This window comes from Pan paniscus, chromosome 10, assembly GCF_029289425.2.
Source record: "Pan paniscus chromosome 10, NHGRI_mPanPan1-v2.0_pri, whole genome shotgun sequence".
Classification (NCBI taxonomy): domain Eukaryota; kingdom Metazoa; phylum Chordata; class Mammalia; order Primates; family Hominidae; genus Pan; species Pan paniscus.
The window spans coordinates 71,375,473-71,402,735 of record NC_073259.2 but is presented as its reverse complement, the minus strand read 5'-3'; the positions used below and the strand labels follow the sequence as shown (position 1 = coordinate 71,402,735).

General features: G+C 38.9%; 1 pseudogene; it reads right to left on the bottom strand.

The window, feature by feature from the left end:
* Window positions 1-20,972: 20,972 nt before the first annotated feature.
* LOC100981726 (protein FAM133B-like) lies at window positions 20,973-26,694 on the bottom strand (annotated as a pseudogene).
* Between the last annotated feature and the right edge of the window lie 569 nt (window positions 26,695-27,263).

Genomic DNA, 27,263 nt, shown 5'->3' with positions numbered 1-27,263 from the left:
AGACATGGAACATTGGGCTCTTCTTAGAAAGACATGCTGTTTTCACTGTCTCTAAATGCTGTTTACCAAGGAAAAGGATGGTAGAAAATGTACCCATCATACGAGTTGTTTGAATCTCTAAATTTGACTTCAGCTTCTAAGCGGAACAACCTGTGTAAATAAAACTAAAATTACTTCAGGTTTCTGTATGCAACATTCCCCCCCCCCGCCCTTTTTTTTGGCCTACGGTTGGCACTCCAGTTTGGGTCAAGTTTGTTAGTAAAACACCAGGTGTGCAGACAGGAAAGACTTCCTGAAGGGGCCCCTAATTTCATCAACTCTCAACTCCTAAGTGGAAATCACTTGTCATTTGGGGAAGTAAAATATTTTTGATATTTGGTCTTCGTTTTGAAAGACGATAGTCCCATGGAATATTAGACTGTATTCACCTTGATGGTCCCGTATTTCCAAATGTCTATTTTAAATATTCTAACATGCTGCCTTGTCATTATTTTAGATTCAACCTATCTAAAATCAAATTTATCATTCCTCTTTTCCTGGTCACTCACCAAATTTATTAATTTATTGGGGGAAAAATTGCATGTGTTATCTGTACCAGGGACAGGGCTAGGTGCCAGGACAGAGGTGAATGGGGCAGATATCATCCCAGCCCTTATGGAGCTTACATTCTAACTGGTAGGATCAGATATTAAACCTTCATTACCTTAATGATCGTATACTTACAATTGAGAGAAATGTGATAGAAGAGATGTACATGGACAATGAATGTGTTTACGTGAGGGGGTGTGACCTAACCTGGAGATACATGAAAATTGCATTGAGGAAGTAGTGTCTGAGCTGTACCCTAAAACGACTAGATATTTTCTGATGGGGGACTGTGGAGTGTGTTCAGGGAAACAGCTTGTGAAAAGGACCTGAACTGTGAAGAAACATGACATGTGAAAGAAATTGGAAAAGGCTGGGTGGCTGGAATAGAGAATGAGGAGAGAGCAACAAAATTTATTTGGGGATGTAGGCAAGGCTTGGAGCATAGAGGACTTTGAGCCATCTGAGAGAGTTTGAATATTATCCTAAAAGCAATAGAAAGCCATTTAATGATTTGAAGCAGGAGAATGATATACCATCAAATTTAACTTAAAAACGATGAAATAAAATAATTCTGGTTTCTATGAGCGGAATGGAAACAGACTCTAGTAGTTACAATTTTTGTTCATGTAGCCATTTTCCCTTTCCCCCCAGTACTGGTGGACAGAACCCCTCTGCTGTGGGGAGCCCTTTCCATAGGACTTGGGTGGAATTGACTCTCCCTCATTGCCCAGCACAGGAATGAGGATATAATCCAGTTCTAACCAATCACAGTTCCCTATTCTCCTGGCCTTAGTGTTTGGTTCAGGATTGGGCACATGACCTGGGTTAGACTAACCAATGCCCTAATTTTTGCTCAAACTCTCAGGGAAGAGGTAATCCTTGTTCCTCTGGATTGCTACCTGTAAGGACCAGGTCAGATCAGTAAGAAAAAGATCAACAATTTTTTACATCATTTGCAGAGAGCCATCTGAGAATAAAACCAACACAGGGGGAAGTATAATTAAGAGTTAAGAGAAAAACAGGCAAGGCTGGGTGGCTCACTCTGTAATCCCAGCACTTTGGGAAGCTGAGGCAGGCGGATCACTTGAGTCCAGGGGTTTGAGACCAGCATGGGCGACATGGCAAAACCCCATCTCTACACAAAAATAAAAAAAAATTAGCCAGGTGTAGTGGTGCATGCCTGTAGTCTCAGCTACTCGGGAGTCTGAGGTGGGAGGATTGTTTGAGCCCAGGAGGCAGAGGTTGCAGTGAGCTGAGATTACATCACTGCACTCCAGCCTAGAGACCCTGTCTCTAAAATGAAATAAACAGAAAAATTGAGCTCTGAATTAATTAGGCAAATCCATAGATCTAGTCATGACTAGTTCACTTCTTCTTGGTTATATAAATATATTTCCTTATTTTAAAAACATTAATCTAGTCTGAAAAGAATTTCTGTCATTTGCAACCAAAAGTCCAGCTCAGTGCTGGGGGTAAGAATAGATGCAGGGGGAACAATTTGGTAGGTTATTAGAGAGGCATAGGTGAGAGATGATGGCTTGAACTAGTGTGGTTATGATGGAAATGGAGAGAAGCCAACACATTTGAAATCTATTTAGGAGATACAAATCGGCAGGCCTGATTAGATTTGGGAGTGAAGAGGAATGAGAGTAATGGTGTCAAAAACATCTGCTAGTTTTCTGGGTTGCATATCTAAGGATGCCATTCACTGAGACAGAAAACACCCAAGAAAGAGTAGTTTTCGGGGTGGTGATGAAAGGAGATTTTTTTTTTCTTTTTTTTGAGATGGAGTCTCGCTTTGTCACCCAGGCTGGAGTGCAATGGCATGATCTTAGCTCACTGGGTTCAAGCCTCCGCCTCCTGGGTTCAAGCGATTCTCCCTGCCTCAGCCTTCTGAGTAGCTGGGATTACAGATGCCTACCACCACACCCAGCTAATTTTTGTATTTTTAGTAGAGACAGGGTTTCACCATGTTGGCCAGGCTGGTCTTGAACTCCTGACCTCAGGTGATCTGCCTGCCTCGGCCTCCCAAAGTGCTCGGATTACAGGGGTGAGCCAACATGCCCGGCTGAAAGGAGATCTTTAGTTGAGTTGTGACTGTAATGAGTTTGGGATTGGTGAGAGACATATGTCTGTTAATGGCAGTATCATTCTACTAACCATGTAGGCTTAAAACCATTATATTCTTTAACTTAACCTCTCACTGTCATCCCTGCAAACCCAGAAAAATCTTAAGGTTTATATTTTTAAAAATTCAACTTCATTGAAGCATAATTTAGAAAACTAAAGTGCATACATTTCATATGTACAGTACAATGAGTTGTGAATATGCACATACCCAGGTAACCATCCACACAATCCAGATATAGAACATATCCATCACCCAAGAAGTTCCTCTGTGCTTCTTCCCAATCTATCTGCTGCTCTCACAACCCCTGGTTCGAGGCAAACACCAATCTTCCTTTTATCACTGTAGATTGATTTTGCTTTTGCTGAGTCTTGTATAGATGGAACTATAGAATATGCACTTTTTTGTGTGTCTGGATTCTTTAGTTCAGTGTAATGTTTTTGAGATTGACCCATTTTATTGCAGAGTTACTCCATTGTATGGATATACCATAGTTTGTTAATTCAGTCTACTGTTAATGGAGGTTTTTTTTTTTTTTGGAGATGGAGTCTCACTCTGTTGCCCAGGCTGGAGTGCTCACTGCAATCTTGGCTCACTGCAAGCTCCACCTCCTGGGTTCACACCGTTCTCCTGACTCAGCCTCCCCAGTAGCTGGGACTATAGGCGCCCGCCACCACACCCGGCTAATTTTTTGTATTTTTAGTAGAGATGGGGTTTCACCATATGAGCCAGGATGGCCTCCATCTCCTGACTTCATGATCTACCTGCCTGGGCCTCCCAAAGTGCTGGGATTATAGGCGTGAGCCACCTTGCCCGGCCCAATGGAGTTTTAAACTATTTCTAGTTTTTGGCTTTTGGGAACAAAGCTGCAATGAACTTCTCACCTGCAAGTAAGTCTTTGATTGGACGTATGTTTTTATTTTTCTTGAGTAAATTCTTAGGAGTTGGATTGCTGAGTCACATGGTAAGAGTGGATTTGCTTAACTTTATGGGAAATTGCCAAATTATTTTCCAAAGTGGCTGTACCTCCAGCAATGTGTGAGAGAGCCAAGTTGCTTCCACATTCTTGTCAACGCCTGGTATTGCTATTTTTTAAAATTTTAGCCATCCTAGTGCAAGTATAGTGATACCACATTGTGGCTTAATTTGCATTTTCCTGATAACTAATGATGCTGAGCATTTTGCGAGGTGCTTATTTGCTATTTGTATGTAGTATTTGGAGAAGTGTCTGTTCAAATCCTTTGTTCATTTTTTCCTTTTTAGTTGACACATAATAATTGTACATATTTATGAGATGCAGAGTGATATTTCCATACATGTATACAATATATAAGAATCAAATCAGGATAATTAGCATACCTATCACCTTGGGCATTTATCATTTCTTTGTGTTGTGAACATTCAGAATACTCTATTCTAGCTTTTTGAAAATATACATGAAATCTTTTTAAACTATATTTACCCTACAGTGCTGTAGAACATTAGGACTTACTTCTCCCATCTAGCTGTAACTTTGCATCCATTAATCAACCTCTTCCTGTCTTTCCCTCCCCACTATCCTTCCCAGCTGCTAATGTCCACTTCTATGAGCTCAATTTTTTTTTTAGCTGTTACATGTGGTATTTATCTTTCTGTGGCTGACTTATTTCACTTATTTTGTTAATTTTTTATAACACCTTTTCATTTTGAAATAATTATAGGTTCACGGTAAATTACAAAAATAGTACAGAGTGCTATGAATCCGTCACCTTGCTTCCCAATGGTGACATGTTAAATAGTTGTAGTAGAGTATCAAAACCAGCAAATTTATATCAGTATTACTATAACAAAGTTTATTCAGTTTCACCTTTGATAAAATCTGCATTCATTTGTGTGTGTGTGTGTGTTGTATAGTTCTATGCAATTTTATCTCATGTACAAATTTGTATAACTACATCAAGATACAGAGCTGTTCTATCATCACAAAAGAACTCCTTCATTACTTTGTATTCATATACCTCATGCTGTCCTTTTTCCTGTCCTCTGGCAAACTCTAATCTCTATCTCTAGAGTTTTGTCATTTTGAGAATTTTATATATTAATAAGTAGAATCATATAGTATGTAACATTTTGAGACTGGCTTTTTCACTCAGCATCATTCCTTCGAGATTTACTCAAGTTGTGTCTACAAATAATCTATTCCTTTTTATTTCTGTGTAGTATTCTATAGCATGATAGATGTATCACAGTTTTCACATTCACCTATTAAAAGATATTTGAGTTGTTCCTAGTTTTTGACTATTTATAAAGCTGCTATGAACATTCATATACAGGTTGTTGTGTGAACATACGTTTTTATTTCTTTTGCATAAATGCCCAACAATACTGGGTTATTTATTTTTTCATTATTGAGTTATAAGGGTTTTAAGAATATATTCTGAATAAACTCCCTGATGAAATATGTAATTTGAAAGTGTTTTCTTTAATTCTGCAGGTTTTAACAACTTTCTTGATGGTATCATTTGCAGGACAAAAGTGTTTAGTTTTCATGAGGTTCAAATTATCTATTTTTTCTTTGGTTGTTTGTGCTTTGGGTATCATACCTAAGAAACCATTACCTAATCCAAGGTCACAAACATGATTTACACTTATGTTTTCTTCTAGGAGTTTTAGTTTTAGGACTTGTAAAGTGCTAAACTAATTGCTTAGGTCTTTGATCCATTTTCAGTGAATTTTTGATATAATGCAAAAGAGGAGTCTAACTTCATTCTTCTAACTGTGAATATCTAGTCCCAGATCATTTGTTGAGAAGACTATAATTTCCCTATTGAATTGTCTTGGCACCTGTTTCAAAAATTAATTGTCCATAAATGTATGGGTTTACTTCCGGTAAACGTCTGTTTCATTGATCTACATGTCTACTCTTATACTAGTACCGCACAGTCTTGCTTGATTACTGTAGCTTTGTAGCAAGTTTTGAGAACAGGAAGTATGAATTCTTAAATTTTGCTCTTATTTTTCAAGGTTGTTAGGTTAATCAGAGTCCTTTGCATTTCCATATGAATTTTAGGATCAGCTGGTTAAATGCTACAAAAAAGCCTGCTGGAATTTTGATAGGAATTCTATTGAATTTGTAGATCAATTTGGGATGTATTTTCATCCTAACAATATTAAGTCTTCAAATGCATGACCATGAAATGTCTGCATTTACTTAGGTCTTCTTCAATGTCTGTCAACCATGCAGTGTACAAGTCTTGTATTTCTTTTAATTATTTTATTTTATTTTATCTTGAGACAGTCTCACTCTGTCACCCAGGCTGGAGTATAGTGGCCCAGTGTTAGCTCACTGCAACCCCTGCCTCTCAGGTTCAAGTGATTCTTGTGCCTCAGCCTCCTGAGTAGCTGGGATTACAGGCATGCACCACCACACCTGGCTAATATTTGTATTTTGGGGTTTCGCCATGTTGGCGAGGCTTATCTCAAACTCTTGGGCTCAGGTCTCAAATTCCTGGGCTCAAGCAATCCAACCACCTCGGCCTCTCAAAATGCTGGGATTACAGGCGCAAGCCACCATGCCTCGCTGTTAAATTTATTCCTAAGTATTTTGACACGATTGTAAATGGAATTGGTTTTTTAATTTTATTACGACTGTTTATTCATATTGTACAGAAATTCATTGTTTTTTGTATATTAATTTTGTATCCTGCAAATTTTTTGGATTTGCTTATTAGGTTGCATAGCATTTTAGTGCATTACTTAGGATTTTCTGTATACAAGATTATGTCATCTGCAAATAGAGATTGTTTTACTTCCTACCAATCTGGACATGCTTTATTTACTTTTCCTAACTAATTGTCCTTGTTAAAACCTCAGTGTAATGTTGAATAAAAGTAGAAAGAGCAGAAATACTTTTCTTCTTCATTGTTCATCATTTTAGAGCTAAAGTTGCCAACCTTTCAACATTAAGTATGATATTAGCTGTGGGTTTTCCATTGATTCCCTTTATCATGTTAACAAAATTTCCCCAAACTAGTCCTGATTTGTTGAGTGCTTTCCTTCCTTCCTTCTTTCCTTCCTTCCTTCCTTTCTTTCCTTCTTTCTCTCTTTCTTTCTTCTCTCCCTTCATTCCCTCCCTCTCTCTCTCCCTCCCTACCTCCCTTTCTCCTTCCTTCCTTCTTTCCTTGCTTTTTTTCGTATGTTTTTACCATGACAGGATTTGGATTTTGCAAGTGGGAGTAGGCATGGGCTATTTGGGGCTCTCTAACAGTCTCTAATACAAACTTTTATTTTAGACAAAACAAACTTTATTTAAACAGTTGATGAATATCTAGGCTGTTTTCAATCTTTTCTTATTGCAAATAATGTCACAATATACATTATTGTACACATGTTTTAGGTATCTGAGAAGGTGGGATGATCATGTACACTTTCTTTTAATAAATCTAGAGGTATAACTAGCACCAGTCCTCTATATCAGGAAAACAGATCATGGCTGAATATATGAAGAAAATTGTAACAATGCAAACTGATTAGGACGAGAGTAGACTCCTAGATGAGGCAGTGAGCTTTCTCTCACTAAGAATGCTTCAGCAGAGGGTGGGGTGATTCCTTTGTAAAGAATGCTGTGGAAAGTATTCTTGCACTGATAGGAAGGTAGGCCCAAGAATTTATGATCTTTAGAATTTTACAGAATCATAGTATCTCATTATATTCTTGCAAAATATGTTCTCTTGACAATAAGAACAACTCAGAGTCAGGGGCCAAAATATATTAATTCTTCAGTAAGTTAATAAAAAATCCTTTATGATTCTATTCTTTCATCTTAGAGGGCATCTGTCATTTGTAATTCAAATAATATAAACTTTTTTCTTCCAAACAACCTATTTATCCCAAAGAGGATTTTTTTCCCCAATCCTTTTGACAGAGATAATAAAAAAAATATTTTTTTTCTCTCCTTCATTCAGGTCCAAGTATTTATTATCATAATCATGAAAGTCTTTAAAAATAATTTGGATTTACAGTGCTGATTTAGATGCTGTTGAGCAGAGATAATATATCAGACATACCCTGGGGTAACTGTATTTTTAGAATTATTCCTTATTCTCAGCCTTCGAAAATCAGATACTGTGGTGGGACTATTGAGTCATATTTCTACCAAGAGACTCCACTTGATTAAAACACGAATGGTGATCAAACTCAAGGGTAACCAGGCCATTGACTGGGTTGAACAAACTTAGTTCTCTTCCTCAATAATTTACACCCAAAGGCAGAGAAGTATGGTTAGATGGTGTAGGGAACTGCAAATTCAAGGTCATGTAGAGCTAGGATTAGGGTTGACACAAGACAAGACAGAGCCACTTGCAGGTTTCTCTTGTGGGCAAATGTAACTAAATAATTTGGCAAAGGAAGTCAGTCTTCAGAGAGAAAAATGTGCCAGTGGTGAAGAAAAAAAAACTGAGATGAGCATCAGTGAGAGTCCAGAGAGGGAAACAGAGGAGGAGCTTCAGAGCTTGTTTATCCAGCTCCAAGCCTCATGTGAAAGCCGAAAGTAATTCCTTCCTATGGATGTATGCATTATTCAGTACACTTGAGACTTACATTTGATTCGGTTTAAAAAAACAAACTTTTAATTTTGAAATAATTTTAACTTTGCAGAAAAGTGGCGAAAATAGTACAGAGAATTCCTGTATATTTTTCATCCAATTTTTCCATTGTTAACATATTACATTTCCACTGGATGTTTGTCAAAACTAGGAAACCAACATCATGCCATTACTATTGATACAATTCCAGCCTTTATTTGGATTTCACCAGTTTTTCCATTAATGTCTTCCTTCTGCTTCAGGAGCCACTCCAGACACCATGTCTAGTTGCTATGTCTCCTTAATCTCTTTTAGTCAGTGACAGTCTCTCAGACTTTTCTTGTTTTTCATGACCTTGACAGTATTTTGTAGAATATCTCCAATCTAGGTTTGTCTGTTCTCTCATGATTAGATGTGGGTTATGGGTTTTGGAAAAGAATGCGACAGAAGCAAAGTACCCTCCTCATTACATTACAGCACGTCAGGGGTACCTGATATCCACATGACATCACTGGTGAGGTTAACCTTCATCACTTGGATTAAATGGTGTTTGCCAGATTTTTCTAATTCAGTGTTACTATTTTTCTCTTTTCCTGCTCTATTCTTTGTAAGTGAGTCATCAGTTCAATGTATTATTCATAGTTCTCCAGAGAAACCAAACCAATAGGTTTGTAAATATACACAAACCCTATATATATGTGTGTGTGTGTGTGTGTATATATATATATGGTGTGTACATATATATGGTGTATGTATATCTGTATATAACCATACATATATACACACACATATAAATATGTGTATATATACACATATATGTATATGTACTTGTGTGTGTATACTATATATATACAGTACACCCATATATATCTGTGTAAAAGAGATTTATTTTACGTAATTGGCTCACATAATTATGGTGGCTGATAAGTCCCAATATCTGCAGAGTGAGTCATCAAGCAGGAGATGCTGGAGAACCCATGGTGTAGTTCCAATCTGAAGGCTGGTAGGCTCAAGACCCAGGAAGAGCCAACATTTTATTTTGAGTCTGAAGGCAGGAAAAAAACCAAAGTCCCAGCTCAAAGGCAGTCAGACAGGAGGAGTTCCCTCTTATTCAAGGGAGGGTCAGCCTTTTTGTTCTATTCAGGCCCTCAACTGATTGAATGAAGCCCACCCACATTAGGGAAAACAATCTGCTTTGCTCAGTCAACTGATTTAATGTTAATATCCTCCAAAAACATTTCACAGAAACACCCAAAATAATGTTTTAGCAAATATCTGGGCAACCTGTGGCCCAGTCGACACATAAAATTAATCGTCACATTCACTGCCAAAGTAGGGGCTGGAGGATTAAGCTCTACCTCTTGAAGAAGAAAGTATCTCTAGATATTATGTGGAATTCTTCTGTAAGGAAGATTTGTCTCTTTCCCTCACCAAGTAGGTTTTTATCGCTTGCACCCAATTAAATGTGCCCTAAAATATAAGGCCTAAATGTGTTCAAAGGATAAATAACCCTGCAGTACGGTTTTTATTTTAAATTTAAGTAGTATATATATTTTCTGTTGAGAGCTTTTCCTCATAGCCTATAAAATTTAATGCCTCTTCTCATTGACTCTTGGTGAACCAGACTCCTACTCTGCTACTTTGGTTCTCCCCAGCTCATCAGATATTTACCGAGTGCCTACTATGCACAGGGCTGATGCTCAGCCTAGAGACTATGACGTTAAAAGGAAATCCCTGTAGTCAAAGCATTTGCCACCCAGCGGGGCAAGCAAAGGTGTAGTTAGGAGATGTAATTTAACACTTTCTCTGATCTTAGGCAGGTTAGTTTAAAATCCTTTGAGCCTCAGCTTCCTTATTTGTCAGAAGAATATAATGACTGTAATAATAATAATACTACTCAGTTCAACAGTAATAGTAACTAAATAAAATACTCCTTATGAGGAAAAAGTTAGTTTTGACATTGCTACACAAATGCTAGTTGTTGTTCTCAATAACAACTTATTGAGATAGATAAGAATAGATATGTCGCCCAGGCTGGAGTGCAGTGGTGTGATCATGGCTCACTGCAACCTCAGCCTCCCGGGTTCAAGCGATTTTGCTGTCTCAGCCTCCCGAGTAGCTGGGATCACAGGCGTCCACCACTGTGCCCGGCTTATGTTTGTAGTTTCAGTAGAGATAGGGTTTCACCACTTTGGCCAGGCTGGTCTTGAACTCCTGACCTCAGGCGATCCACCCACCTCGGCCTCCCAAAGTGCTGAGATTATAGGCGTAAGCCACTGCGTCCAGCCAGATATTCTTATCTCTAAGGTTTATAGCTTCAGAACCAAAGTCCAAAATGATTAAGTTTCTGGCACAGAATCATGCCAGCAGTTACGTGGTGGGGCTCAGTTCAGAGCACAGATCTTTCCATTCTCTTATTTCTGCACCACTGCACTGCAAGAATCTTATACACTCTTGTTTGTAAGAGCAGCCTATTAAAAAAATATTCTGGGACACATCTAAAAAGCCATAATATGAGATAAGAAAAAAAATAAAAGCTCTGTTTTGGATTTATCCTGGAAGCTGGGAGAGAACATGTTTTTTGGACATGTTTGGAAATGTACCATAGTTTTTGATTCTTATCCTTGTGCTCCAGGCTTTCTTTGGGACACTTGAGAGATTATCTTTGGGATTTAGAAAGGCATCATATCATTTTATTTTTCAAATCCTCAGAGTGCTAGAAGTTTTGGGTCTTATTTCCTAGTCTGACCTTTCATTGTAGCTATTATTTTTTGATATATAATATTCATAATTCATTTTGTTGAAGAGGAGATTTTATTTAATGTCAATAAATATGTATGAGTGTTGGGAGGAACATACCTGAGCTGTGAGGGCTGGCGAGAATTATAGAGGACAGTACAGTTAAATAGAATGCGGGGATAATGTCATTGACTGTAAACCTCATGATTGAGAAAAAGATGGGGATCATCTTCTGCTGAAATTCATCGTGGAAAGATTCTCAAAAGCATATTAGAAACAGATGACAACATTAAAAGGACACAGTTTATTTTATTTGGAAAATAGTATTCCCTTGTGGGAGATTTGGGATAACAGACTTCAAAATTTTGGCTCTGTTCAAAATTCCCTGACTCATTGGGTGGCTTGAAAAAATGATTTAAATCCACTATCCTGCAAGATAGAATAATGATAATTTATAACACTGTACTTGGCACTTGGGTGTAATTATATTAATGGCTAGTGTGTATGTATGATTACTATGTGTCAAATCATATGCCAAGCACTTTACAAGCTGTAACTCTGCATCCTCTGGGAAGCAGGTACCATTCTTGCTCTTATTTCACATGTAAGAAAATTGTAGGGCCGGGCGCGGTGGCTCACGCCAGTAATTAATTCCAGCACTTTGGGAGGCCAAGGCAGGCAGCGGATCACATGAGGTCAGGAGTTCAAGACCAGCCTGGCCAACATGGTGAAACCCCGTCTCTACTAAAAATATAAAAATTAGCTGGGCATGGGGTGTGCACCTGTAATCCCAGCTTCTAGGGGGGCTGAGGCAGGAGAATTGTTTGAACCCGGAAGGAGGAGGTTGCAGTGAGCCAAGATTGTGCCACTGCACTCCAGCCTAAGCAACAGAGTGAGACTCCATCTCAAAAACAAAAAGAAAGAAAATTGTAGTAGGAGTTTTTCAGTGTATTGTAACAATCTATTTGCATATTGGTCTTTTCCTCTGGATCTGAACTGGTGAAAGTAGGGATTGAATCATAGCATCTGTCTCCCATGCTTAGCATAGACTCTGGTTCGTAGCAGCACCAGATCAATAAATCTGATCTAATCTGTACTTTAGATAATCACCATGTATAGGATGAAAGTATGGAAAGATGAGGCGAGGAAAGAGCTGAGACTATTTCAATTGTTTAGGCAAAATAAAATATACATTTATATTTGGATAAAAAAGTAAGAAAGGAGAACATGAAAAGATAAATAATTAGTGATACGAGATTTTAACTAAAAGCAACAAGGTAAGCCATCTCTAATAAGGCTATTAATATTTAGAACTATGTTGATGAGATAAAGAACATGTATATTTTATTTTAAAAATATCTTCTAGAATATCATAAGATGTATGTTGTGTTAATTTTTTGTTATTCTTCACACTCAGTTTGATTTCTGTCCTACGTCTGAGCTGGAGAAGTCCCACACTTCTTTACTGAGAAGTCCACAATAAATACAAATTTCATTGGGTGTTAGAGCTTTAAGTAGCGATTTGAAGAAGAAACCTGGTAAACAGTAACAGGATGATATAAGCTGCATTAGGATATTCTTGGCAGGCATCCTGCCAGAAACCTAGCCTGCACCTATGAGAAGCATCACTAATCAATAATAGAACTCTTCCCCAGTAAGCCTGGACTTGGCCTGGGAGTCCTCCTCAACTCAGTACTCCTGGTTCCCACAAAGGATACATTGAGGACTACTACTATTCTGGGGTTATTGTGTGGGACTTCTCAAGCTCAGACACAGGAGAGAGATCACACTCGATGTGAAGAATAAGAAAAAGGCTGACACAGCATATGTGTTATGATATTCTTGAAGATATTTTTAAAACATATTTTATTGGAGATGCACTTTTTTATTTTTTACTTCTTTGAGATGGAGTCTCGCTCTGTTGCCCAGGCTGGAGTGCAGTGGCGCGATCTCGGCTCACTGCAAGCTCCGCCTCCCGGGTTCATGCCATTCTCCTGCCTCAGCCTCCCGAGTAGCTGGGACTACAGGCGCCTGCCACCACGCCCAGCTAATTTTTTGTATTTTTAGTAGAGACGGGGATTCACCATGTTAGCCAGGATGGTCTCGATCTCCTTACCTCGTGAACCGCCCGCCTCGGCCTCCCAAAGTGCTGGGATTACAGGCGTGAGCCACTGCACCCGGCCACTTTTTTATTTTTATTTTTGGAGACTGGGTCTTGTTCTGTTGCCCAGGCTGCAGTGCAGTGGCACGATCACGGTTTGCTGCAGCCTCGACTCCTGGGCCCGAGTGATCCACCCACCTCAGTCTCCTGAATAGCTGGGATTACACGTGAGCTTCATCACGCTCGGCTAATTTTTGTATTTTTTTGTAGAGACGAGGTCTTGTCATGTTGCCCAGGCTGGTTTGGAACTTCCAGGATCAAGTGATCCTCTCAAAGTGCTGGGATTACAGGCTTGAGCCACGGCGAAGTGCATTTCCAGCTGGGCGCTGTGGCTCAAGCCTGTAATGCCAGCACTTTGGGAGGCCGAGGCGGGCGGATTGCCTGAGGTCGGGAGTTCAAGACCAGCATGACCAACATGGAGAAACCCCGTCTCTACTAAAAATACAAAATTAGCCGGGCATGGTGGCGCATGCCTGTAATCCCAGCTACTCGGGAGGCTGAGGCAGGAGAATCACTTGAACCCAGGAGGCGGAGGTTGCAGTGAGCCGAGATCACGCCATTGCACTCCAGCCTGGGCAACAAGAGCGAAACTCCGTCTAAAAAAAAAAAGCACTTCTGGTTGGGCCCGGTGGCCCATGCTTGTAATCCCAGCACTTTGAGAGGCTGAGGAGGGTGGATCATTTGAGGTTAGGAGTTGGAGACCAGCCTGACCAACATGGTGAAACCCCATTTCTACTAAAAATACAAAAATTAGCTGGGCGTGGTGGCGCGTGCCTGTAATCCTAGCTACTCCAAAGGCTGAGACAGGAGAATCGCTTGAACCCAGGAGGCAGAGGTGGCAGTGAGCCAAGATCGCGCTATTGCACTCTAGCCTGGGCAACAGAGTGAGACTCTGTCAAACAAACAAACAAATGCACTTCTGTGGTAACTTTTTGTTTTGATATACTTTCAAACTTTCAGAAAAGTTATAACAATGGTACAAGGAATTCCTTTACACCCTTTACCTAGGTTCACCAATTGTATACATTTTTTCCATTTGCTATTTCATTCTAGCTATCCACTATATCCATCTATCTACCTACCTACCTACCTACATCTACCTATCTACCTACCTACATACATGTTTTTCTAAACCATTCAAGAGAAAACTGTAGTCATCACACTCCTTTACTCTTTTACTTAAAGCATTATTGTTATTAAATTTTAAAAAATTTACCTAGTGTAAAATTGACCGTCTGTTTTTGGTGTATTTTTAGCACACAGAGCCATGTAACCATCACCACAGCCAGGATACCAAACAGTTCCATTACCATAAAACCCTTCCTCATCCTGCCCTTCTATAGTCAAACCCTACCCCTGCTCTTAAACCCTGGTCATCACTGATCTCTTATCCATCTCCATAGTTTTGTCTTTTCCAGAATATCATAGAAATACAATCATGCAGAATGTAAACTTTTAAGATTGTCTTCTTTCACTGAGTATCATGCTTTTGAGATTTATTCATGTTCTGTGTATAAATCATTCATTGTTTATATTGCTGCTGAGCAATATTGCATTATATGGATGTGTCATAGGTTTGCTTATTCACTCACTGGTAAACATTCAAATTACCATTTCAATTTTCAAGGAATTATGAATAGAGTTGCTATAAACATTCATGTACAGGTTTTTATGTGAACATAAATTTGCATTTTTCTAGTGTAAATACCTATGAATGGGGTTGCTGGGTCAAATGGTAAGTGTGTATTTAAATTTATAAGAGACTACCAAACTATTTTGCAAAGCAGCTTTACTCTTTTGCACTACCACCAGCAATGTATGGAAGCTCCAGGTGTTCTGCATTCTTGTCAGCACTTGATATTGCTGGTTTTTGCAAGTATTCCCACCTCATTTGTTTGGAATGCTTTGAGTAGGATTGGTATTAGTTCTTTAAATGATTGTTTGAATTCAACAGTGAAGTAATCAGGTCTTGGAGTTTTCTTTAATTGGAGACTTTTATTATGGCTTATATTTTGTTGCTTGTTATTGATCTATTTAGATTATATTTTGTTGCTTGTTATTGATATATGGCTTATATTTTGTTGCTTGTTATTGATCTATTTGGATTTCTTCATAGTTCAATCTTAGTAGGTTGTATATGTCTAGGAATTTATCCATTCCTTGTAAGTTTTCCAATTTATTGGTATATAGTTACTCATAATAGTCTCTAATGCTCCTTTGAATTTCTGTGGTATCAATTGTAATGTCTTCTTTTTCATTTCTGGTTTTATCTTTTTTGATATTTTCAGTTAAAAATTTTTTTTAGCCATTCTAATAAATGTGTAGTGGTATCATATTGTGGATTTAATTAGTATTTTCTCAATGGTTAGTGATGTTAAGCATATTTTCATGTGTTTGTTTACCATCAGTCTATCATATGTAATAAAGCATTCATTCAAATCTTTTACTTATTTTTAAATTGGGTTGTTCATTTTCTCATTGTTGATTATCAAGAGGCTTTTTTTTTCAATATTGAGGTCCTTTGTTAGCTGTGTGATTTACAAATATTGTATCATAGTTTATTAATGAAGTCCAATTTATTGATTTTTTCTTTTATGTATTGTTCTTATGGTGTCATATTTAAGAATGCTTTGCTTTATGCAAGTTCATGAAGGTTTTATTTGTCTTCTAAAAGTTTGATAATTTTATGTTTCAACTTTGGGCCTATGAGCTGTTTTGAGTAATTTTTATATAAAGTGCAAGGTTTAGGTTGAGAAACTTTTTTTTTTTTTGCATCTGAACGTTCAATTGTTTTAAAACCACTTGTTAAAAAAGCTACCCTTTCTCCATTGAATTGCTGTTCTACTTTTGTTCAAAATCAATTGGCCATATTTGTGTGAATCTATTTTTGGATTTTAAAATGCTTTTCCATTGATCTGTGTGTCTATCACTTTGGCAATACTAGACTGCATTTACTATTGTAGCTCTATAATAAGTGTTAAAATTGTCTACTCTGAATCCTCTAACTTTATTCTTGCTTAAAAAAATTTTCTGACTATTCTAGCTCCTTTACTTTTCTATGTAAATTTTAGAATCAGCTTGTTTATATCTACAAAAAATTATTCCGGGATTTAACTGGAATTGCATTAAATCTATAGATACATTTGAAGAGAAATGACAAGGTAATTATACAGAATCTTCCAGTCCATGAACATAGTTTGCCACTCCATTTATTTAGGTCTTCTTTGATTTATTCATAAGCGTTTCCACTCTTATTATTTCTTTTCTGTCTGAAAAACTTTATTTGGCATTTTTTTAAAGAGCAGATCTGCTAATGATGTATTCTCTCAGTCTTCCTTTTTCTGAGAATGTCTTCATTTTGCCTACATTCCTGAAGGATATTTTAACTGGATATAGAATTCTGGGTTAAAAGCTATTTTATTTCAGCATTTAAAAAATGTTTCACTGCTTACTTGTTTTCATGGTTTCTGATGAGAAATACGAAGTCATGTAAAAATCATCATTGCCGCCCAGGCGCGTTGGCTCACACCTGTAATCTCAGCACTTTGAGAGGCCGAGGAGGGCAGATCACAAGGTCAAGAGATCGAGGCCATCCTGGCCAACATGCTGAAACCCCATCTCTACTAAAAATACAAAAAATTAGCTGGGTGTGGTGGCACATGCCTGTAGTCCCAGCTACTAGGGAGGCTGAGGCAGGAGAATCGCTTGAACCTGGGAGGCGGAGGTTGCAGTGAGCCAAGATCACGCCACTGCACTTCAGCCTGGCCACAGAGTGAGACTCCGTCTCAAAAAACCAAAACCAAAACCAAAACCAAAAACTAAAACACCATATCATTTTTCTCTGGCTGTTTTCAAGGTATTTTCTTTTGTCTTTAGTTTTCAGTAGTTTGATTATATTATTTGGGTGTGTATTTCTTCAAATTTGTACTGTTTGGGGTTTACTAAACCTTTTTAATCTGCAAGTTTATGTCTTTTGCCAAATTGGGGAATATTTTAGTCCTTTATTTCTTCAAGTATCTTTCTGCATGAATCTCTTTATCTTTTGAAATTCCAATAACACAAATGTTAAACCTTTTGGTATTGTCACACAGATGTATTAGGCTCTGCTCATGTTTTAAAAATCTTTTTTTAATCTCTATTGTGCAGACTGGGTAATTTTATTGATCTATCTTCAAGTTCATTTAGTCACCCAATCCAGTAAATTTTCAATTTCAGCTATTATATTTTTTTCAGTTCTAAAATTTTCTTCTGCTTCTTTTTTATATTTTCTATTTCTCTTCTGAGAATTTCTGTCTTTCCATTTGTTTCAAGAGTGTTCACACTTATTCAAGAATGATTTTAATAGCTGGGAAGCCTTTGTCTAATTTTAACATCTGTGTTCATGGCTGTTGATTATCTTTTTCCTTAAGAGATGTGAAGATTTTCCTGGTTCTTCATATGTTGAATAATTATGGATTTGATTCTGGATTTTGAATATGATATTATGGGACTCTGGGTTTTGTTAAATCCTATAGGGCATTTTGCTTGTTTTAGCAGGAAATTGACACATTTAAGTTTAGGTTGTAAATTCCTATCCCACCTTCTGTTGGCTCTGGTTCCAATTTCAGTTCAATTTTCAAAGGCTTTGCAGTGCGACTTATATCCATCCTGTGTGTGTGTGTGACGCTCAGTGGCTATTCTGGGACTTGGGCAATGGTCCTGTAGATCAGTTCTCAATATCTTTTGCATGCTGTTTAGGGTCAGACCTAAATGCACAGCTCAAAGATGGGCCCAGTGATTCATACATCTTGGATCCCATATCACTTTCTAGAGCTTCTTTCTTTCCATAATTTCCCCCAGGGAGATCCTTCTTGCTTCCAGGTAACATCTTCCTGGTATTCGGTATTCTGACTAGATGGCCACTGCCTTAGTTTCCCTGGTCTGTTATACACTTTCCACAACTGTGTCTGCCTCAGGGACCCAGTGGTGAGAGGACAGACAGAAATGAGTAATAGGACCGATGTGTCTCACACTCTTGAATCCATGGTTCCTCTGGTCAGACAGAAGGATTCTCCTCTCTCTCATTTTTAAGCATTTGTCCAGCTATTGCTGCTTCTGTGCCAGAGTGGGATTGCCTAGGAGCTGGGACAAGAAAGGAAATAAAACCCCAGAATATTTCTTCTACTACCTCTAACCCATAAGAGACCATTTTCCTGCTCCTCAGACAAGAAAGAGGGAATGCCTCTTAGAACAATTTTTGTCTGCACCTTGTATGTACTTCTGGGTTTCAGGTTGCCTTTGAGTCCAGGCTGGGAGAAATCAGATTTAAAAAAGGAGGACTCACCCCTTACTTTAGTAGTTCTCAGAGATCTGTTTGCCTTTCCTAACCTGCTTTCTACCATTCTCTTTTTCAAAGTCCTCAGTTGGTTTACATGATACATCCTTTCCAAGGTTTCCAGTTGCATTCAGGAAGAGAGACAGAGTGGGGTATGCTATCTCCATCTTAACTGGAACCCAGAGAGTGCTCCTTTACTTTTAAATACTTCAATGTATATTTCCTAAGATGAAGGACTTTCTCTTACATGATCACACCACAATGATCAAAATCAAGAAACTTAACATTTTAATAATACTATTATATAACCCACAGTCCATTGGATCAATCATTCCAGTGATTTCCTTTATGGTTATTCTTTCCCTGGTCAAGATCTAATTAAGGATCATGAATTACATTGAGTTACCATGTCTCTTTAGTGTCCTTTAATCTGGTACAGTTTCTTAGCCTTTCTTTGTCTTTTATGATCTTGACATTTTATTTTCTATTTATTTATTTATTTATTTATTTATTTATTTATTTATTTATTTTGAGAGGGATTCTTGCTCTGCTGCCCAGGCTGGAGTGCAGTGGCACCATCTCAGCTCACTGCAACCTCCGTCTCCTGGGTTCAAGCGATTCTCCTGTCTCTCCCTCCAAAGTAGCTGGGATTACAGGCACACACCACCATGTCCGCCTAAATTTTGTATTTTTAGTAGAGACAGGATTTCACCATGTTGGCCAGGCTGGTCTCGAACTCCTGAGCTCAGGTGATCTGCCTGCCTTGGCCTCCCAAAGTGCTGGGATTACAGGCATGAGCCACAGTGCCTGGCGATCTTGACATTTTAAAGAGTACAGGTCAGTTATTTTGTAGAATACCTTTCCACCTGTGTTTGATGTTTCCTAATGATTAGGTTCAGGTTATGTGTTTTTGGCAGAAATATCACACATGAGATGTTGTATTCTTCCTAGGATAGCATAACAGGAGGTACATGATGTCTGTTTGTCCCATTACTAGAAATGTTATCTTTGATACTTGGCTAAGCTGCTGCTTTGCAGTTTTCTCTACTCTAAAGTTACTATTTTTGTGAGTTTCTTAAGGACTAGAGTTTGAATATAATTACATTGTTATGAGGAAAACTTTAGACTAGTGCTGTCCAGCAGAACTCTTTGCCATGATGGGATGTTCATTTTGGCACTGTTCAATATGGTAGCCATTGCCACATGTGGCTACTGAGCATTTGAAATTAGGCTAGTGTATCTGAGTGCGGTGGTTCAGCACTTTGGGAAGCCAAGGTAGGAGGATCGCTTGAGGCCAGGAGTTCAAGACCAGTCTGGGCAACATAGCAAGACCCTGTCTTTACAAAAAATAATAAAAAATGAACCAAGCATGGTGTCATGCATCTGTAGTCCCAGCTGCTCAGGAGGCTGAGGTGGGAGGATCACTTCAGCCTGGGAGGTCGAGGTTACAGTGAGCTGTGACTGTGCCACTGCACTTCAGCCGGAGCAACACAACGAGATCCTGTCTCAAAATAAAATAAAATGAAATAAAAGATAAAATAAATGAGGCTAATGGGACTGAAGAAATGTAAGGGATATAATTTGAATTTGAAAACTTCCAGAGAACATCCTGTATTAGCATTTCCTAAAGAGTTTTTGTTGTTGTTGTTGTTGGTGGTGGTGGTGGTGTTTTTACCCTGCTCTGAGAAAAAAGGTCTCCAGGGTCAAATAAGTTAGGAATCATTCTATATACCATACTTGGGAAACACAGTACTATTTCCTGCCATCTTGGCATCTACACATCTTTGTGTTTTCACTTGGCCTAGTGCTAGGTGCAGGTAAAATTGTCAGACAATTGCTCTGTGAGTCTCCAAACAGCTCCTTAATTAGCTTGTGTAAATGACTTGCTCAACAGCACAGCCAAGTCTGGCAATGGTGGGATTTACACGTAGGCCAGCCACGTGACTCCAAAGACTGTTTCTGGTACAGCAGAAATGGCAATGGAGAAAATGATATTGAAGCTTAGGTTACCTCATGAGCCTTTGTTTAAGGTTGATACAGGCAAGAGTTATTATTTAGTCTGTGAATTCCTTTTTACCAATGCAAAACTAGGAAACATATAGCATTCACAGAATGTGGTCATTCAGTCTTCCTAAAGGAATTAATATTAACAGTCCTTGTCAACTCACAGCATAGTTCTCTGAGGATGTGTTTCTTTCTGTTTAAATAAAAGAATTCCTGAAACAGGCTAGTAGGTTAATACCTTACACAAAGTCATCCAGAGCAAATATTCTCATACAAATATAGTTGTCATAAGAGGCTCCAAGTGCCTCTCAATACTGTACACATATTCAGTCAGCTACTGAAGGGAGGAGAGAATGATTAGAAAGTATGAAGGAAGGAGGCTTGGAGTGGAGAGAAAGGAGAACAATTTGCAAAGACAAAGAAATTTTAAGCCACATTTAGATAAGAGTACTAGAGCTGGTTTGAATTAGAGGGGAATAAGCTGTGTAAGTTGCCTTCTTTCTTTTACTTCACCTGCAGTTCCTTTGGGAAGCTCTTTGCTGAGCCAGGATTAGAGAAATTTTATTCCTATAACTGTAACTTGTTTTGACCAGCTTGCCCCACCAGTTGAGAGCTATAGTTTGAAGAATTCTCAAGCAAAGAGACTTTATCTGGTTGATGAGTTCAGAATTCAGATAAAGCCTTGAAAGTGGAAACGAAGTCATTGTTGGTGCCTGATGGCTATAATTCTCGAAGGTAATCGGGTTTAAAAGCAGTTTTTTTGGTGAATGATGTCATCCTCCATAAAAGCAGATTTTAATTTCTTTTAAGATACCAGTGGAAGTTGTGACCCAGAAATGCCCCAGTGAGACCTTACAGATGGCTATTTTCCTGTGCTGTTTGGCATATGTTCATAAAAACCACAGGGGAAAATTGGCTTTGACATGCTTGTGCTTTAAGGTATATGCTGCAGTACCTTGTAAAGGTTCATTTTATTGCCAAATATAACATTCAGTTACCAACTGGAAGTGTAAAAGTTCATATTTTCTTTTTTCTGTTTGTTTTTTTTTAACTTTTAAGACATTATATTTACTAAGATTCTGGCGATAGCTTTATGTAATAAGACACAGCATACCAGGCTTGCTACTCAACTTGTTTATGGTAAGTCTCAGCCTCAATATGAAGCTGTGTTTTTTTTTAAAATCAAAACCCTGCTTTTTATATGCTCAATATCTTGGCAAGTGTGCCATTAAACACAGCAGTGAACTTAAGACAGCAAGAGAAAGGAGTTAACAAAAGCTAAACATTGCAGCCTAAACAAACTTCATACAAAAAATAAAGGAACTATCACTGGTTACATGGAATTTTCCTGACTAATTAAAACTTTACGGTATGAAACATGCACTTTAGAATATTTAGTTTTCAAGTTCAAAAAGTACCAGTGTACCAGTGTCTATTTGAAACCATTTCTCTCCAAAGCCAAAGTGTCATCAAAATTAATTCAAATGACCCAGCATATTCTAATGCTAAAAAATATTCAGTATTATTGAAGTGGAGGTAAATCCCAGGGGTTTTGGGGCTTTCTCATGCTGCAAAGGGCTGTTTCTCTGGTTCATTCAAAGAAGCGTATGACAAAATCCAAGGATGTCCCTAAGCTCAGTAAAAGGCAAGACTCCTGGCACCTAGCTCTGACCTCTCCATAAAGCCTGGCTACTCTTTCCTCAAATACAGGAAGTGTGAGGATCAAAGGCATGTTGTTCTGCTAGCTAAAGAGACAGCAAACCACCTCCTCCCTCCATCCTAAAAAGCACCTTTCCCAGGTAAATAAAAGTCTACACGGGGAAAAAATTAAAATACACTGATCTACAGAGTACGGATTTTGAAATGTCAATGTAATCCTTACTTCAAAAGTTTTAACTACTTTAAAATTTTTAACATCTGGCCATTTCTGATTCCACCTTAAAGATGTATTCAAGTTGGATTTCTGTTGATTTATCATTAAACACTTCTAGTCAAAAATATTAATTTTATTCCCAAATATCGTAACCACTAGTGCTACTGCAATGTATTATCTCCCAGAGTTATCAAGCACTGGAAGAGAAAAGAATAGATAAGCAGCAGGCAACATTTATGGCCCTTGCACACAGTGGCATTTGAACAGCTACTGGGTAGTCTGGGGATAATTCTTTTTTTTTTTTGAGATGGAGTCTTGCTCTTTTGCCCAGTCTGGAGTGCAGTGGCACCACCTCAGTTCACTGCAACCTCTGCCTCCTGGGTTCAAGTGATTCTCCTGCCTCAGCCTTCCAACTAGCTGGGATTACAGGCACCAGCCACCAGGCCCAGCTAATTTTTGTATTTTTAGTAGAGACGGGGTTTCACCGTGTTGGTCAGGCTGGTCTCAAACTCTTGACTTCAGGTGATTCACACGCCTTGGCCTCCCAAAGTGCTGGGATTACAGGCGTGAGCCACTGCGTCTGGCCAGTCCAAGGATAATTCTAAAAACAAGAAAATTCATGCATTATAGTAAATATGTTGTAATTTTCACATTTGAAATTTCCTTAGACATTGTACTTTCTCTATAAGGGAATCCTGATTTTTCTTAATATTATGATGAGTCAGGACTTGAACTAGCAGACTTCTTTCTCTTCTTACTGTTTTTCTCATGCTCCTTTTTCCTTTTTTTGTGTTGTTTTTTCTCATTCTTCACTGCTTTTCTTCTTTTTTGCTTATCTCCTCAATATACTCTGATTCTGACAAGGACTCAGGTGATAAAGATTTATCTTCAGAATATGGGTTTCTTTTTACTGAGTCCTTTAATAGCCTTTTTCTTTCTCAGTTGGGTCCTTCTTTTTCTTTAAAAAGAAGTCTTTCTTCCTTATTGTCTTTCTATCCTTACTGTCTGATTCAGTTTCTGACATGGAGCTTTCAGAAGATTTATGTGAATGGTTCTTTTTCTTTCTCCCTTTTCCATGTTTCTTATCCTCATCCTCAGAATCAGAAGAACTGCTTGAAGAATCAGAGCATGACGAAGACGATGAATACCTACCAGATTTCTTCTTTTTCTTTTTTTTTCTCTTTTTTTGGATAAGCTCTTACTTTAACTTAACAATTTCTTCCTGTGTTTTTCTAGTTTTTCCTTCAAATTCGTACAAAGCCTTGGCGCCTTTTTCTTTTTCTTTTCTAGTTGCTCTTGCACTTCTTCCCAGATAGGCCTTGGTTGATGGAGAGAATCCTGGATTGTTGGCCCTTAAGACTGGATTGGACCCCTTGATCTGGCCATTGCTGTTGGATTCACGTAGGCTACCCGATGATCCTGCTTCTCCTTGGTGCCCGAGTGAGCGCACAGTCACTCATCAAGGAACACGGTCACCCACCAAGGGAAACCTGGCTCGGGAGGCAGCTGAAGTAGGCCTGCCGCAGGTCCTTCTGCACTAAAAGTTCGTATTTTCATGAAAATCTTACCAATGTGTTTAGCAGGCTTGCTTGTTTCATTTTCCCCCATTATTCAGTGCCTACTTGGTTTACCACTAGAGGGCATTGTTGGCAGTGATATCAAGAGAAAGCATACTACAGCATTTTGCCAAAAAATTTTGTGCAATCTTTTTCAATTTTCATTTCAGCCAGTAAATAAAAACATACATTTAAAAGCTACTTCATTTAATATTTTATTTTTATATTTTATGCATCCCAAATACTGAGCTTCTAGGCTTTTTGTGTGTATTAATTTAATAAAAGAGAAATCATTGTAAATTTTGGTTCCAGTTTTCCAACAAACGCTAAATCTAGAATCTGTCAGTTTTCCCCCTGCAATGTAATACACTCTCACACATCCTCTCTTGGAATGTTATCGAGCACTTGGAGACTCATTATTTTTTATTTCCCAAAAGAGTGAAACTATTCTATTTTCCATATCATGGCTTTCCTGATATTTGTCAGAGGATCTCAAACTAGCAAGGGACCTTCAGTTTATCTAGTTCAACTATTTATAATAGACAGAATTTCTTCTACACAGTGATGAAGGGCTGTCTAAACCTCAAAATGATAAGAGAAGAGTTTTCCATTTTGGGACAACTGTATTATTTATTGGAAAGTTCACCAGGTGAAGGCAGAAGTTTGCCTCTTTGAAATGTATCAGATAAGATCTTTTAGTTGCAGATAACAGGAACCAAATCAAGCTTGCTTATGAAAAAGGGGGGTAGATTAATTGTTAGAAAATAGAGGTGTCCGGGGCCTTTTGGGGGGTGGGGGGCAAGGGGAGGGAGAGCATTAGGACAAATACCTAATGCATGTGGGGCTTAAAACCTAGACGACGGGTTGATGGGTACAGCAAACCACCATGGCACATTATGCCTACATAAAAAACCTGCACATTCTGCACATGTATCCCAGAACTTGAAGAAGAAGAAGAAAACAGAGGTGTCTTGTGGGCTGTGGGTAACTGGACACCTGAGATCTGTCGGTACTCAGTCTCTCTCAGTCTGCTGCATCTGCTTCCTTCTATGTAATTACTTCATTCATTTCTCTCTGCACATCAGGATTTTCTGCTTCTCGCATCCCCATGGTGAAATATGCCATTTGAATGATAAAAATGACAAATAACTTTTGTTACCTAGCTGGAGTAGGCTGTTTCAGCATTCTATGAAGCTGGCCACCTCGGGATGGTGCAGTATGTGATTTGATCTGTCGTTCCCAGGGTCACGGGCCCACTCTCACACTGCCTTCATGGTGAAGTAGGTCTCTTGGTTGGATGCTTTGTTGTGTGGGTTTCCAGGTCTGTGGATGAGGCACTCCAGAAGCCCTTGGTAATGGTGCTGGCTAAGGCTGTGCAGGCAGGAAAGGAATACACACGCTTAGGACAGGTATCTGTCCCTGTGAGGATGAACGGCTGACTGGTCTTTCCAGGATGGAAGGGTTCCATGTGGTCAACTTGCTACTAAGTGGCTGGTTGATTCCCTCAAGGAATATGCCATATTGAAGATTCAATGTTTATCTCTGTCGGATGTTCAGAGGTAACAGTAGGTAGACAGGCATTGGTAAGTGAGATTCATGCTGTCAGGCTCACACATAGCCTCCATTTCTGCCACCATGTCCACCCTGTTCATGTGTTCATCATGCCTGCTCTGGGTGACCAATGACAAAGACAAGTTAATGTCAAGAGGCTGAGTCATCTCATTTTACTTGGTTGTTCAGTGCTTTTTCCATGGTAGATGCTTTCTGGTGGGTATCCACATGTAAGACACAAGTCTTGACACTTTATACATTCACCCATTTGTCTACCCACATGGCTTTTCCTCAGACTCCTTGTCTCTGATCTTCCAGTCCTTTTCCTTCCAGTTCCCTGCCTGCACAACTAGGCCATTGGCCATTTCCTAGGAATTTATATATATTTTCACCTTGGGTCATTTCTCCTTCTATCCAAAGTGGATGACCAGTTATACTGCTCATAGATCTGCCATTGGGAAGATTTCCTCTTTACTCTCTTTCCCTGAATGTGGTTGTAATGAAGCCACTGTCTATTTTTTGGTTTTCATCCATATACTGAGCCAATCCATCCATAAACCAAGCTTTGGCTTCTTTCTTTCTTTTATCTGGTCATACAGGACCCCTCTGGCCCACCCTCCCTCATTCCCACCCAAATATGTTCATAAGTGCAAGAGTTGGGGGCATTGACTGGTATAGCTGTGCTTGGTGATATGGGGTCTTGGTTTCCTACGCATGAAACTTACTCAAGCCTTCCAGCCCTGTTCAGGTTTAATCCCACATATATCAGCACTCTCTTACAATGGACTGCTACTAGCAGGACTGGAAGGCATGAGTAAGCATCATGTGGCTTTATGGTTTAGTGAATCCTACAGAATTCAGTGCATAATAAGCATTTCCAGATGGTCATTTGGTCTCTCGTGGTCAATTGTTCCATCACTTCTAGGACCCAAACACACCAAAAATAAGAGCTGTTTTTCAAAGTGCACATAATTTGATGTTGATGGCATGGTTTTGCTCCATAATCTCAGGGGTCTGAGTTGTGATTCTTTCACTTGAGCTTGCCAAACACTCTTTACTACATCTTTTCCCACCACATGACACCTCTTACCATGGGGCCTGTTGAATCATATGGACCAAGTGACAGGGCTGATTGCACTGCGGCCTGGTCCTGCTTTGACACCTTTTCCTGCTCAAGGCCCCACTCAAAGCTGGAAGCTTCCCGTATCACCTGATACATGGGCTGTAGAAATATTACCAGGCATGAAATGTATTACCTCCAGAGCTCAAGGAAGCTGACAAGTGGTGGCCTTTCTTTGTGGCAGGAGATGGAGACGCAAGATGCAGCAATTTGTCTTTAGTTTGGAAGAGCTAACCCTACACACCACTCACCTACTGGACTCCCCAAAACTTCACTGAAGTAGCTAGTCATGAATCTTCACAGGTTTTATCTCTCATCTCTTGGAATACATGTCAGTGATAATAAAAAATATAGATTTGCCCCTTGTCCCTGGTTTCTGACACAGATCTTCTAAAATTCTTGGAATTTCCTTAGTGATAGGGGTAATAGAATCATCTTTTGGTATTCATAACAAATATCTTTCAACCATACCTGAGTTTATGCTAGCAGAGTGACTCTTGATGGGCCCCTAAATAGCTTCAGGAGGGGAGCTAGTTGCCAGAGGAGTTGACCATTGTAATTAGTGGGTTGAAACTTTCAACTTCACCTCTGAACCTCCAGGGAGGAGAAAGAAACTAGAGATTGAGTTTAATCATGACCAATGGTTTAATCAATCATGCCTACATAGT